We start from the raw sequence: 12,455 nt of genomic DNA, 5'->3' as shown, positions 1-12,455 counted from the left end.
AAACGCACATGTCCGTATGGAGTCTTCAAAACTTTAGTGGTACTGAGTGTAAGTTTAAATCCATCATATTTTAGGCAAACAAGTAAATGTTTCGTCAGGCTTCACAATTTTCATCAGCTGTGATTTTTAAATATATCTGATACGCATAACTGTTGTCACCATACAAGATGGTACATTTTGATAAACTCGATTACTTTGGCGTAAATCGCGCTAGTGGTGTTCTCTTTCAGACAAAGGGAGCAACCTTTGTACAATGAGGTCATTTCCAGATCGATATTTTACGACCATGAATAAAACCCAAATATGGTGTCATCATGTTATAATCGTCAGATGACCAATCAAAAGTGCACTAGCTCGAGACTACTATTTACAACCTGGACTTGTAAACAAAGCTCCTGTCAGCTGGCTTGCTTATTTACCCCAGCTTTTGAACAATTGAGAAAGATGAAAAGTGAAAATATTTTCTATGTCATCAGCGTTATGCGCATCAGGTGTTTGGTGGTTATCTTTGTGTAGTGAGTGATGGATTGCAAAGTGCAGCTTGATGTGGAATTCCTGAAAGGGAGTAATACTTACTTCTTTACCTCTGTGACATCGCTACACTAGAATGATAAAGTTCTATCTTTTCGATACCTAGTTTTGAGAAATTTGACATCAGTTATTTTTAGTTTCACAATGTGTCCAACTTTTTCTAATGCAAGTCTTTGAATATCTTGATAATGACTGAATAATCTATCGATTTTGATGGAGCAGATAAAACATTTGTGAGGCAGTGTGGTGGAATCAGGCGCTCGTCAATTTCTGGGCATGTAGAGTTATTGGTATCATCTTAAAGCTTGTTCACCTGTCTTTATTTGGATGAAAAAAATATCCATTTATCTTGAATACAAGTCGATATATTTTCAATTGAAGGAGGTGGGGGTCACCTGTTTTCAGAGGTAAAATTAGTGAGAAAATGGCGCCAAAGATTAGTTATTTCCTTAGCTTAAGAGTCTGTGGTAACTGAAAATTTACATTTTTTGTGCCTTTAATCAACGTTTTTCAGAAAAATCCACACTGAAATGAGTTCTTTAATGGGCATGAAAGGTGTTGAGACAAAAACCACAAATTTAATAAACATTCATCACAAACCTGCGGAAAAATGCAGGTTTCTTCACTTTGATTATTTTGACGAGAGCCTGATTCCACCACGCTGCCTCACATTTGGTTCCTGACCTCATGGTCTGAGTAACTCAAAAGGGCCAAAAATGTCAGATCGAACTTTTTAATTCTAAGGTAGTGACATGTTTAGGAGTGCCAGGTTCTGGCAAAGGCTCATTTATTTGTTTGTCTATTACCATGCATCTAATGGATGGTGAATGGACGTATACCATGCCTAGATCACAAGCTTTGTGGGTGGTTGGAGGATGCCATGTTATTGTAGGTCTCAAGTTTTCTTTTTTCTGTCTAAGTGATGCCATGGATGGTTGGCGGGTGCTCTAGTGTGGTTTGCTCCTTCTTTCTCATCGAACGTCTATCGTCTTTATCTCTTCTTCTTTTCTTTATATGTTACTCTCAAGTAAATCTTCTGATCTGCGTAAAGCTCTTGATGAAATGAAAAGTAAAGACTCATTTGATGACCATGTCAGGACCTATTGAAGACCATTGTCAGAAGGAGTATTGGACAATCTTTTGTATGTGCAACGGGATGTTTGTTTGCTTGTGTACAAAATGTACTGTTATGTATGTCTTTTTAATGACTTTTTTTGTGTGTGTGTGTGTGTTTACTTTGCTTTTATTGAAAGAATTGCATTGATATTGGTCACAATTTTGATACATTTTGTTGTAGTCACACGAAAATTTAATTTGCTTTTGCTTTTTTGCCCATTTTTCTGAATTTGTATTATGTTGTCAGATTTGTTTGTTGTTGAAGCTACAAGAGATGTAAGGAAAAACAACCCCTATAGTGTAGTGTAAAACGGGTGGGGGAAGGGAGAGGGGGAGTGGCTGTGGACCTCTGAGATCAAATCTTTTGATTCATTAAAATGTCAGCTGAAGTCGTTTCTGTTTTTAAATTAACCAGATGAATATTTTGAGGGATTTTCTTTTAGTCAAAACTCAACATTTTATGTTACTATTGTACTGCATAGTAAAGCGTTCAGAGCCTGTGTACTTTAATCGGGGTTGAGCGCTATATAAATGTCATTTATTATTTTGTGACCTCTGAAGTACTTTTCTCATCACCCTCTCCATTACTGTACACAGGGATTTTTTGCATGCTCTTTTTTTCACATATGTCCCATTCCGTTTTTTGCGAATGTTTTGAATTCGTAACTTAGGTAGCCCTGTATCATGTATTTTGTCTGACATACTCCCAGATGCATAGTAGTATACAGCCATCTCATTTTTTTAGTGCAGTTGAACTCCAATATGGTGCAGTGCAGAAAACAGGTTTAAGGAAAACACCGCTGATGTATTTTATACATCTGGATCCTGTTGTGTACATTTTACCTGCATAGTTAGAAGATGAATAAGAAACATACGGACTGCAAAAGACAAAGTATTGGGGTATCACATGTAACACTTAAATAATGAAATAATTCTCAAACATTTGGCGAAGGACTTGAATTTGGAGATTTGTTTCAGAAATCGTGAAAATCGCGAATTCATGACGCGTGCGCAAATAAAATGGGAATACAGAATTTCTCCAGTTCAGGATGGAGCAAGCAAACTATCAGTTACTGTTTTCAGCTGGTGTTATTGTCTGTGAGGAAAGAGAATTGTACAGAAAACAGTTTGCTATCATGTGTGGAGGAAATGTGCTGATTGAGCGCAGCTTTAGTGTCATAACCGTTTCTGTGAGTGCCATAAACAGCCCCAGCTTGAGTGTGTTCACTCTTCATCATTTTTGCAGAATTTTTCAGTTTCTACCAGTTTTTCCAGCTTTTTAGACACCGTGCTTGGGTATGGTGCCGCTGATGACTCAGATTCAAATTTTCTTCCTCAGACTTCAGTTGTTTCGGGAATTTTTTGGGCTCTCTGCAGTCTTGACTCCTTCTTATCAGTGATGGATATAAAACTCTGACGTCCTGTCGATTTAATAATCTTATAGAACTGGAAGAGGAGTTAAACTTATATAATGTTCTTATTTATTGCATTTTTGTGGATTTCTTGATCCGTAAAAATGCCCGAGTTCTGAGTGAAAAAACCTTTTGAGGAAATGTAAATTTTATTTCCTCTTTTATGCTGAATTATGAGGATATGGTGACTGTTGGTGTTAGATCAGATTGTTAATGACTGGCCTAAGAGCATAAAGTACATATAACATGCTTAACTTCAGAAATTTATGTATACATTAACTTCAAAGTCAAAGCTTTGCTTTTTATATTATTCCGGTACGTCCTGTCGTGTGCCTTTTGTACTTTGAGGAGTTTCTCTTGGGGTTTGTGTGTGTTGTTCTATAGTTTTTTGCCTGGAAAGTCTTTCATGTATTATGTTATGGGAGAGGCAGAGATAGACAGTGAGAGAAAGAGAGAGAGAGAGAGAGAGAAAAGAAAGGGGGGAGAGAGTTTGTATACATGTATTTGTGTGAGAAAGACCCAGGAAGGGGGAGTGTTGGTGTCAAATGGTAAGAAAGGGAAAAGTTGGGAAGAAAAAGTAGAGAGGGAGAGACAGCATGAAGTCCTATTGTGTGAAGTTTCTTTTCACGATTGAAAAACTATTGAGTGCTTACACTTCGTCAAATTGTAGTATGCTTGGGCCAATTTATTTTTATTATTACTGTCATTACTGATACTTCATATTGTATTATTATTATTAATGTTATTTAGTACATAGTCGAGAATTCCTGTATGTCAATACTCATTATTTGCTTTGTATGCAAAGCATTTATTTTCTGTAAGAAAAGCTTAATAATCTAAAGTTGCCTTCTCTCATATTTTGTATTCTTCTTCATACTACAATAAACTCAAAATTATGTCCCCTGGCTGCTGACAGAGTTGCTTCAAATGATAAGGAGAGCAAAGTCTGTGTACTATTCCTAATGGGAAAGTATAGCTTAGTCAGTATGTAAAAGAGAAAGTTGACTCTCACAGTAATGTTAGCTTTAAAATTGTCAAATTTTTCAAAAAACTCTTCCTGTCATTTCTGCACCTGGCATGGTACAGGGTAGGAAATTTTGCCAAATTATTGGCCAAAATTGTGTTAAGCAGTCTGAGAGGATCAAGTGTTTGGTGCCAACCATAGCTCATGTGAAAAGAAGTGCAAACAAACAAATGCCTACTCAGGATCTGCGTAACGACTTACTCAGAGATTCTCTAAGTTGCTGTAGATGTTTTATGCCTCTGTTGTCATAATCAGGATTATTAAGGTCACGGATCACGAAACTGTGATCCACAGCTGGATCCGGGTCCACAGGGTCATTTTGTCTGACCCACTATTATGCGGGAAAAATACTAGGAACAATGTGTTTGTAACATGTCCAGTAGGCTACTTGGTCTCCGAAATATTTTATTCTTTTCGTTGAACTGTGCAGTTCGAAGTAGAACCTATATGTGGTTTTATAGACTTAATACTTTTTTGATTATGTATCACGCTCTTGCTCGGCTTTACTGTTGTAAATTTTTCATTTAATACATCAGTGTATAGTATTGAACAAAACAGTTATCGGACCCGCGCTTGGCATGCTCTCACTTGTCCAACCCTCTGCAAAAAAAAAGTTCGGTGACCCTTCATTTAGGGGATATGCTGCTTCAACCAGGCATAGGTTTCCTGTTACAGAAAAATATACCACCTGTACCTACTTTTAGTTGTTCTTTGTTTGTAGTTCTTTGTACTCATATTGTCAGGCTCACGAGATTTGGTGTCTGGTATAATGGTTATGCTTTTTGCCATTGCACGCAGAAGACATAAGTTCAATTCCTGCTTGGGAAGTTGTTTTATTGAATTTCACTGCCTGTTTGTTTAGATGCTGTGTCTGTCTCAGACCAAGATAGCCCTGACTACAGGCTTCTTAATGGTTAATCAAGCACACACATAACAAAATTGCTATGACACAAAAATGTTTTCTTTATGGACGAATTTAGTTATGAACGTATTTTGAATACAAAGAATATACCTGCTTAAGAAAACATTTGAGACTTGAAAATCTGCTTCCTATGGGCATGTTTGGCTGTGAATGTCTTCGTTATTTCTATGCTAGACTGTATATCGTGCTTATGGATGTGTAAAACATTTATCGTCAACCACCCATATGAGGGTGGCGTTGGCAGCCTAGTGGTTAGGTTACCGGACTCATAATCGCGAGATTGATGGTTCAGGGGTTTGAGCCTCAATCAGTCCGATGTTGTGTCCTTGGAAAAGGCACTTTACACAAATTTCCTATTTAGCTCTGTCTTTTCACGCTCATATGACCTTATGCAGTTGCGAACACAGTAAAAAACCTTACTAAAACTAAAACAGGAGATGGCTTCTTAAATAACCGAATTGTGTTGATAGGGGCATTAACCCTATACCATTTCCCCATTTTACACATATGAGCTGCTTTCCTCTTGTTGTCTCTAGACTTTTCTTTTTGTCTTGAAATCAAAGACCTTGTTTGGAGTCATAATGGAAGACTTGTCATTGGAAGACTTGTCATTGGAAGACTTGTCATTGGAAGACTTGTCATTGGAAGACTTGTCATTGGAAGACTTGTCATTGGAAGACTTGTCAATGGTGCCGAGTAGCGTCCTTTTGCCATGCTGTTGTGCCACAGACAGCTGCCACGAGCAAAGAGGGGGACAAAGCAAAGGGACTCTTTTTTTATGAGACTCTCACTATTTATGATACTGGTGCTTCATCTCTATGTAATGTGCTCTTTGCATGTGCGTGTAAACAGTATTTTTATATTCTTGATTGTCAAGATTTATATATTTTATGTGGTTGAAGATGCTAAGACTAAATGTATATCCCAGCAAGTGCAATTATACTTCCATTCAAGCTCATCCATTTCCTATCATACTTTGTTTGAAATATTCAGTCGCGGAGAAAGTTCTTATGTCACACTGCATATGATTGTATTAAATTATAAATAAATAGTGCACCATAATAAAGCTCTTATTTTATGTTCTACATGATAACAACACTACCAGTACCAGTCAAAGTTTAGCTTTTTCCTTCGCTATTCATGATTCTTGTGGGTGATCAGTGTACAGTTTTTTTTAAATGATTTTTGTTTTTCCTTTAAATGCGCGATGTTGACTTTGTTTTGAATCCTTAATTAATTAATAGGGCGTTCTTGAACTAGAGCTTTGGTTGTTTTGGAAGTTTTCAAGGCTCTCCACTTACTTACCATAGTCTTTTGATGGAAACGGATATTGCACTCGGAGATCCTTCCTCTTAAATGTGTTAAAAGGGCCCTTAAAGCCTTTCGGTTACTAGTTATTAATACCCCTGCAGATTTCCGTTTTTATTCTGTGCATTTTAAATGTTCCATAAATTATGTTGTTTTCTTGTTATCAAGAAGTTTTGAATGGCAATCGATTCCTCATTCGTCCCTGCTTACATGTTGCTTACTTCCTTTGAATATAGAGTCCATATGATATTATGCCATTGCTTTTTGTTTCGTTTTTGTTGATATATGTTGGTTATATAAAATTTGTTTTAAAAAAAAAGACATTTAGATGAAAAAATGATAAGAGAGAGGAAGAGAGAAAGTGAGAGAGAGAGAGAGATAAAAAGAGATAGGGAAATATATATATCCGGTCGAACCTAGTCGTCACTAAGTGCGCTCGCATCTCAAAATTCAGCTCGAATCCCAAGGCAAAAAAATCTGCCTAACTCCAGCTCGTATCTAAAAAATGCCCCTGTTTTGGTTCGCTTGTCTCTCAAGGTGTTATTGTGTCTATGAATATTATAATTTATTATTATATGTGTCACAACGCTGTGGAATCAGGCACTCGTCAATTTTGGGGCATATTGAGATAGATTGATATTATAATTATAGTAAAGCTTGTTCATTTGCCTTGCTTTTAATGAAAAAAAATTACACATCTATCTTGAATGAAAGTTGAGATACTTACGATTGAATGAGATTGGGGGGAACTTGGTGTCAGAGGTAAAATTAAAGAGAAAATGGCCGCCAGATTTCAATAACTTCCAAAGCTTGAGTGCCCTTGGAAATCTCAAATTTATGTTTTTGTGCCTTTGTGCTGTTTTTCAGTAAAAATCTCATAAAAGCTGTTGAACCAAAAAACACAACAAATTGATAAACACTGTCTTACGGGCAGAAAAATGCTTTTTTTTTATTTCATTATTTTGACGAGCGTTTGATTTCACCACGATGCGTCATATATGTATGTATGAGTGTATGTGTGTTTTCCCAGACTGATATAGAAGGAGAAATGGAAGGGAAAATGGTGACAGGAATTGAGAGAGATGAGTAGAATCCTATGTAAAATTCAAACTGACGGACAGACAGATATTTGATACACGGACATAGACTGATGTTAACTCATATTCCCAACGATAAGACCCTGTATGTTTCTGTTGCTCGCAGAGCTTTCAGTTGATATTGTGTTGGGGAAAATGCTTTGATATTATAGAGATAATTATTTTTGTTATGTGATTAATTTGAACCCGTACGCATATTTAGTCCATGTGTCTGTGTTTGCTAACAAAATGCATCGTATGTAATTATGTAATATGCATGAGACCCTGGTGTTGGTTACGAGTTTCATATTTATACCCTTTGTTTTGTTTTACTTTTGTTTTGAGGTCACACGATACAGATATATGTACTTTGTATGTATAATAATATATTATTATGTATTATACCTATTTGGGGTTTTTTAAAATTCTCTTGATCTCACAGGCACATGTTGTGTGTGTACTTCCTTGAGCTCTTCATTCTTCTTTGTCTCGATCACATGTCTGTTAATGCATTGCCTCATTTAAGGAGTGAGGAATGCAGAAGTGTATATTGGCTTTGGAATTGTGTTTGTTCTTGTTTTTTTCCCCTATAAATAAATTGTGCAAGTAAGTGGTGGTCACCACTAATAGGTTCCACTCCTCTTTCTTGCTGTTGTTTCTGTCTGTCTGTCTGTCTGTCTGTCTGTCTTTTCTCCTTCTCTAAATGATCGTTATTGTGTATATGTGCTTCCTTTTAAGTCAAAAAGAAATTGTGTTGTTAGAAACTGTATGCAGGGGGTTGGAGGGTGCTTCTGGTCTTTCTTTTTTTCTATCCTTTTGTTGCCTCTGTCTATAGCGTGGCTTTGTCCTTGGCCTTGTAGTTTTTCAAATTAAATTTAATAGCCATTGGTGCTAGGTCTTTCTGTAGTATGCCAGTTTGATTGCTTTCAATTTTTGTAGGAATTTACAGGTTACAGAGGCTGATATTATGTTTATGATAGTTTGTTTTGGGATTTTTTGTTTGTTTGAGAGTTTAAGCCCCACTTGACACAGGGTCTTATGGGAGGTAGCAGTGAAGAGTGGAAGTTTTTGGAGGTGTTTTATTATCTTTCCTGGGTACAGAAATAGTTTGACAATCTTGTCATGATCATTATGTTTTTATGTTGATTTGTTTTTTGTTTGTTTTTTAAAAATGGAAAATGTTCATCTTACACTGACATTACTGTAGATACAGTGTATATATTTTGTTTTTTAAGAGTTGAATGAGGCTCAGTGTTTTCAGTGGAGTTATTTTTATTTTTTTCCCTTGCATTGCCAGATTGAAAAAAAGGTGGAAAGCACATGTTTTGTTTTTTTTCGCACTTTTTATAGCTTATAACAGCTTACCATAACTCAGGAGTTAAAGAGTAGGTTATATATGTTCTTGTTTCTTGTATTCATTGGTGCACAGGACTAGTTTCAGTGTGTGTGACATTATTTGTCTCTTCTGTGTCTGCTTCTGAATAATGTAATGTCATGGCCTGGAACCTTATTTTGATTGACTCAAGAGACAGTCTGATTGTGCTACTGTTCCTATGACTTCCCTGAATATATATTTTTGTAATTCTTTTGTCATGGAGTGTAGAATAATGTTTTGTTCTTGTGTGGTACATCTATGTGTCTCTGAATATGCAAGGTGCTTTGATGCAGAGTCATAAAATATTTTGTGCATTCCAAGTTCAGCAGCTTTGGCTGGAAGTTTTTGTTTGTTTGTTTGTTTGTTGTTTTTTTTTCTTTGCTTTTGGTATAATCTACTTTTCTCCCTTTATGAATGTTTTTCTCTCATATACTTAAAGATTGTTTTAAAAACTGAGCTTACCTGTGAGGCTGTGTTTTGTCAGTGGGATTCTCATCCTACCCCATACCTTAACCCCCCGCCCCCACACACTCACACTTACTAGATCTAGGTGTGTGTAAGACTTACACACACCTCCACCACTGTCAGTACCATCCTTCCTCATCCTTCTTTATATTTCTGATTCTTTTTGCCAATTTTTGCCGCATTACCATTGTGATATCATATCATTAAAGTGTTTTCATGCTCGACCACAGTCATCACCACCTCTCCTTATCGTTCTCTTTATTGCTGGTCCTTTTTGCTATGTCTGGATTGTGTTTGCCAATTTTTGTCTCAATACCATTTTGATATCGTCAAAATATTTTCACATATCCCTTAATTATAAGTGCAATGTACTTTTGTATTAGTAAAAGCTTACTGCCCTGCTAGACACATTATATAGACCACAATGAAAGTGGATCTTATGTTGTGAGATTTTGAGCATCTATTTTTTCCTACACCAGACCCTCGGGCAAAACATCTGGGCCACTCCATGAAAAATGAAACTGCAGTGACACATGTAACATGGGGATGATGATCTGCTGAAAAAAAAATCCTTGCAGTGCTAGAGCCAGGGTGTTTTTTTGTGGGGGGGGGGGGGGGGGGGGGGGGGGTTGGTAAGGGGAAGGATGCTTGTAACAAAGAAAAACTAATAATGGCTCTATCTGAGGATTGTGTCCTGCCCCCAGATCTAGAGTAAGCGCCAAACAAAAAAATAAAATACACTTAATATGACATTTATATAGCGCTCAACCCCGATTAGAGTACACAGGCTCTGAGCGCTTTACAATACAATACAATGTACCACAGTAACATAAAACGTTGTGTTCTGACTGAAAGAAAATCACTCCAAATATTCATCTTATGCATTTAAAAACAGAAATGACTTAGCACTAAGATTAACATGCACATTATTTCCAACATTACAGCATCTTTATTGTCACCGTCATCATCACCACCATCATCTTGTTTTTCTTGAAACAACAATTTGCACCATGTCAACTCATTTTTTTGTAACCTCCAAATATCGGCGCCAAAATCAGGACCCAGGATAAAAAATAAAATAGTGGCTCTATCACCGCATCAAATTTTCTTCAGCAGATTATCAGTTCCACGATTCGTGTTTTGCTGTAGTTTCATTTTTTGTGGAATGACCCATCTATAGAAAAGAGAGGAGAAAAAATAATAATGCAGAGAAGTACAGTCTTGACCTCTGTTACAAAGGGTGTGCAGTTTTTGTAGCAGTCCATCGATTCAATGGAGCAGTTACGCTTCCTGTACTTCAACCCACTCAGTGTCCCTTGATCTTTAAAGTTTTAAAAGTAAAAGAGATACTGCGAAAAATACATATGTTCAGTTACTTTTATTTTCATAATTTACAATAACATGCAGACATTCAGTGCGTTCAATGAGTTCCAATACACAGTGCTTCCTGATTTGTTTATGAATTGAATGTTCAACTAATCGTCATTGAAGACAAAGGAAATCTGTGATGTATCCCGCACAATAGGCCTATCGGTCTTTTCTGTGTGCCTTTAGTTTGTTCCTTATAGTGTTAGTTACTGTATCTGTTTCCAATGAAGGAAGGAAAGTCAGAAGTATCAATGCAAGTGAACGTAAATAAAAGAATAATATTCTATTTCTATCAGCCTGGTTTTACTTACTTCATTAATTTGTATACAGGTATATTTATTATTTGTGTCTTGTTACGCGAAGTCAAAGGATGGCTAAAATGGTATGTGTTGTGTGATGTGTTTGTTCTTCGTCTTGTTCGCATTCCAACATGAATCCCTTGACATGGATGAGCTAAGTTCCTGGCAGACCCAGTTGGAGAGCAGTAATCACAGAGCAAAGAAAATAATGTGAGGCTTCACGTATTAGAAATGCTGAAGCCAAGAGAGAAGTCCTGAAGCTACGCACATCCACAAGTAAAAATGAAGTTTTTGAATGCTGAAAATCCAAACGTGTTAAACTGGTCTCTGCCAGTTTTGGTCTCATTGGCCCTAGAAGATGCCACTTCTCTACCTTAAAATTACAGAGTTCTATTTGACATTTTTAGTCGTTCTGAGTTGTAAAGCTATAACGATAAGGTCAGAAACCACATGTTTTATCAGCTCGTTGTCAAGATATTCGAGGAACTGCATTCGAAAAAGCTTGACATGTTTAGAAACTCGAATTTTTTTAGGTCAAATTTCTCAGGTACTAGCAGATAGAACTTTATAATTCAAGGGAAGCGACTAGTCTTCTGAATGCTTATTTCTTCTATTTATTCGTATAGACTATTCTCCTCTATAGATGCATTGGAAATCGCCTGACATTGGTGGATGAGTTTTTGTATTAAGCAGACTTTGCTTGCTATAGATGCACCCAGTTACACACATATACGACTAGAAAATAAAGTAAAGCCTATAACAGTAGGTGATTGGCGGGTGCTCTGGTGTGATTTGCTTCTTTTTTCCAATCTAACATCTATTGTCCTTATCTCCCCTCTTTCTTGTTTTATTTTTCTTACTCTCTTGTAACACCTCTAACCTTCTGGCGCTCATATGACCTTATGCAGTTTCGAGCGCCGTTAAACATCTACTGAAACAAATTTTAAAAAGCCTACAGCACTCACCACCCCCCCCCCCCAACTTCCCAATGTCTAAGCACATCCTGCGGATGGTTGGAGGGCACCGCCACTGGTAGGTCCTACTTCTTTACTTTCCCTCTGTTGTTTCTGTCTGTCTGTCTTACTTTTCCCCAACACTAAGCAGTAAAGACAACATCGACACAACAAACCATAATTTAGTGCAGAGTAAAAGCAAGACGGAAACAACAGAAGGACTGAAAAGAAATACGACGTACAAGTGGCGCCCTTCCCCCCCCCCCCCCAAGTTGTTAGGGCGTTTATCTCTCTCTCTCTCCCCCCCTCTCTCTCTTTCTCTCTCTCTTTCCCCTTCTCTCTCTTTCCCCTTCTCTCTCTCCCCTTCTCTCTCTCTCTCTCTCTCTCTCTCTCTCTCTCTCTCTCTCTCTCTCTCTCTCTCTCTCTCTCTCTCTCTCCCATTCTCTCTCTTTCCCCTTCTTTCTCTCTTTCCCTCCCCGTTCTCTTTTGCTTGTGTCTGAAAATGAGTTCGTATCGTAAGCTACTGTACAATACATTGAGTGATAACTGAACATTGTGCATAATGGCATTTTATCACCTAACAGGATGACAATCTGTCTATCCTCC

Source organism: Aplysia californica, unplaced genomic scaffold (genome assembly GCF_000002075.1).
Source record: "Aplysia californica isolate F4 #8 unplaced genomic scaffold, AplCal3.0 scaffold00173, whole genome shotgun sequence".
NCBI classification, from domain to species: domain Eukaryota; kingdom Metazoa; phylum Mollusca; class Gastropoda; order Aplysiida; family Aplysiidae; genus Aplysia; species Aplysia californica.
This window is presented reverse-complemented; position numbering follows the sequence as displayed.